This window comes from Halyomorpha halys, unplaced genomic scaffold, assembly GCF_000696795.3.
Source record: "Halyomorpha halys isolate HHAL.00 unplaced genomic scaffold, Hhal_1.1 Scaffold571.1, whole genome shotgun sequence".
NCBI classification, from domain to species: Eukaryota; Metazoa; Arthropoda; class Insecta; order Hemiptera; family Pentatomidae; genus Halyomorpha; species Halyomorpha halys.
In genome coordinates, this window is record NW_027113281.1 from 121,368 (window position 1) to 125,461 (window position 4,094).

Here is a 4,094-nt window from a genome sequence, read left to right on the forward strand (position 1 = left end):
TCAGGAGTGATGAACGGGGTGCAAAGGACGCCGGACCGCACAATACATCATATTAGCTATTTATCCACTATTTTAAGCTCCAAGTATAGATTTCAAAAGCATGAAACCCAACGTATAAGCTATTCAACAGCATATAATTTTAAAAATTAGTTTATACCATACTTGATAAGAAAACTAATTAGCTATTGAATAAAACAAATTAACAAAATTTTATGTGTGTCTTTACTGTCTACCGTATACCATCTTAAACCAAAAAAACTTGGTCAACAATTTTGTCAAAAATACAGACAGTATTACTACATTTCAGTCCTTACTTAACACGGTAACGCATTTATGGTGATCTTAAAATAGTTAATTGTCTAAACAAAGTAACAAATTACAACATTGTAGTTTTTTTTTGTCTTGTTTTTTGGCCTATAAGTACTAAACGTTGGATCCTAGAAAAAATTTATTTTTAATGTGTCTATTAAAAAAATGGATACATTCAACAATTTAAAACACATAGACAATGAAAAAAGATCTGTCTGTCGAAGTCTGTGTGCAATTTTAATAAAAACATACATATAACAAAACTTAAAAAAAAAAAAAAATACATTAAAACCAATGCTTTTAATCAATCAATAATTAAAAATAACAATAAAGTATTTGCGTTAAAGCAAGAAGGCAATAGTAATAACTGTGATGAGGCATTAATCCCTCAAATAAAACCAACAGAACTCTTTCTAGTGTAACCCATCATAAATAATAGCTAACAGCTCTCCAATTAAAGCCTTTCAACAAACTGAATTTTTCTGGAGAGCAAGTCCGCTGCCCAAAATATTTTATTCTTATTTCACTATACTTGGGGACAGAGCGAAAAATGTTATAATAAGTCGTTTTGATTTAAAATAACTAGTCGTAACCACATATTCTTGTCATCTTTGGGTTCAGAATGGACAGATGGTCTGAAGTCCAAAACTGGTGGTTAAAGACGATACTACTTGACAAAATTATTATATGATGGTATTCATTCGACGTATAATTTAATTCTTTTTAATTTATTATATTATAAGTATTATAGTTGAAAAACAAAAAAAGAAGACCTAATTAGTTACCTCATTAAATTAATTAGCTAATTATTAAATTTTAGGAACTCAAGAACAGCGTTTCTGTCTCAAGTGTGCCACAAACTTATTTCTAAAATGATTTGCAGAAATCTGTTTTATGAGACTGGTTTTTATGCAGCGTGGTCTTGTACAATGAGATGTAGTCATAGCGCGTTATTTGGATATAGTTCTAAATGTTTTCTAGCGAAAAGATATATGAAATACATAAATTATTAATAAATTAGGTAGTAACCTTAACGACGTTTCTGTTTACATATGAAATGTAGGCAGAGATAAAATATCTTTTTTTTTTTATTTTTGAAGTCATAAAAAATGGTAAGTAAATAAATAAAAGTTGTCAGAAAGTTTAAATGTTTGTTAATACCAATTTTTTACTCTGTTTCGATGCCAACCCTCAAAAATACTCATTTCTAAAAATTATAACAAAAATCTGTAAAATCATTCCAAAAGAATCAGGTGAATCCAAAAACATCAATAATGTTTTTAAATCAAAAAATCAATAATAATGATGTCATACATCATGTCTTACTGTAGAGTTCCTCAATTATGAAAGGAAGTAATAAAGAATTGAACCAGCAATGTGGTGATGTTTAAAATTAATAGAGGATTTACAATATTTAGTCTATTTCATATTTTTTCTCTCTCTATTAATTTGGGCTTTTGTATCAGAAAATTAAATGACGCAGTATTGACGGTGAAGGGGGTCGCGGTTAGAGCAAAAAGCATTAGAGGGGAGGCAAAAAGGAACGAAAATAGGATGACGTAATATCTAAACTACCCTTTAGGACCAATGCCTCAATTTAATATGGGTTAGGTAAAGAAGCTAACATATACAATTTCTTTGTTAAAGAAGCTATAGAATAGATAATAAATAAACATTCTACAACGTCAGAAATGTAGCTGCATAAATTTACTTTCACATGTTTACATTTAAAAATTAAAATCTGAACCGCTACAACCCACGGAAGGTTATGGGTGCAGTACTTTGTAAAGAAGTACTGTTAGCAGACCAACGGTTGTTCAAGGAGGTGATTTGGTCAGAATCACGCTCGACCGCCAGATTTTTACCTAATTAAAGGAACCTATGTACTCCAGGAGGGCTCCAGAACCTACAGTATAACAGAAAACAATTTTCGGGTACTGGTATAGATGTAGTATAGGTACTAGTACAGTATAATGGCCCTGGTACTAGTATAGGTGGAGGGAAATTCTGTTCGGACCGTGGTTCTGCTTGATAATCCCTGACAGTTACCTAGAGGTTGCCACCGGGTATCAACTAGAGTGGGAGTGTCAAGATCCATAGGGGCCAGTGTAGCCCAAGGAGTTAAGACGTCACCTTATCAAACAAAGCGGTGCCTGTTCTATTCCAGCCTGGGCGGGTTACTTTTATTACGTGAAGGTCCCATGGAATGAAAATTCGGTCTTCCCAAACTGGTTAGATTCCGGTGGTGACAAATAAGTTAACACTACTGCCTCTCCTCTCTTCCCCCGAATGGCAGAAATGTTTAAGAAAGGGTGTAATAAAAAAAAAAGTCAAGATATTTCTCGGTATGGCCGGCATATGAAGATCGGTTAGCATTCTGAAATATCAAGGAGTTCTTGTTTTAGTTCTTGTATTAAAAAGTACTTTTAATAATAATTTTATTAGAGTATTTTTACCTGACCCAAACATTTGCGAGGCCAATATCACAATACATTTCAGTAACTATCTGAATTTATTCAATTTTTGCCTGTTTTAGTTTTGAATGTGTTGGGAAGTAGTTGTGAAAAAATCTCAGTCTATGATTTATGATTGCTCATTTTTTCATAATATTTGGACCTTACGTCACTCTCTGTAGAATGTCAATCCAAGATTTTTTAGCGTATTTCTGTGGAAGATGTTTCAAGTCGAAGAGACATTATTTGATTAATCGTGATTAAATAAGATTTCTAGAGTGAAAACCAGTTGTGCAATTTTATTGAAAACTGTTGTAGGGCCGTTGAGGGATTTGTTTAATTATTATTTCTTTAATTTATAATCTTAAACACTTTCTTGAGACTGGTAATTTTTTTTAAAATAAATAATTTAATTTCTACCCATTTTAGACTCAAAACACTTTATTTTTCTTACAAGTCCGACGTTTCGGCAAATCTGGCCTCAGGGACAATCTTAATACAGTTTTGGAATTATATAATTTAAAAACTCTAAATCCATGCAGGCTATTCTGCCCAGGTCAAAACAATAATTTCTAATTAGTCAATATTCACTTAAAACCAAAATTAAAATCATTTATCACAGTCACTATTCCTTAAAAACTTTATCACAACAATCCTAAGACTGTTCATTCATCTGAAAGTGTCACCATTAAAATGTAAGACTGCAAGGAATTGCGTGTGTACATGTAATGCAGGGTAGAGTACTGAACCTCGGTGTTGTCCTACTGAGATAAATAGAAGATATATGTGACCTTTATAAAACAGATTTTTTTTTTTTAAATAAAGGATGAATGAATAAGGTAGTATGTAAATGTAAGGCAAAACTGTCCATATAAATAATATTAAAAATTTGAAAACAGTCTTGTGCGTTCTTGGAAATCAACTCCACGATTACAAAAACAAAAAGAGTTCTGGGAGTGTTTGCAATCTGAGAGGCCCGAAACGTACCGGAGCCCTTTATTGCATGTTTATAGTTCTATAAAATAAATTGTAAAACATATTGGAACCATTGAATGTAATCATATAATTTATAACTGTACAAAATTTAGTCCCTAAAGGGGCAAGTAAAGAAGAGAAAATGTTTGTTTCTCACAATCCTGTGGTGATGGCTAGGGTTTATACAAAAACCGACATTTTAGAAAACCGGTTTTAACCGGTTTCGAATTTTTATTAAAAAATTTTTTTTGCTCAAATATTCTGTAATTCGAACAAAAAATTTTAACAGAAAATTTAGAGTGATTAAAAGCAGTTTTTGACTGAAATTATTTACTGTTCAATTTTATTGATAGTAAA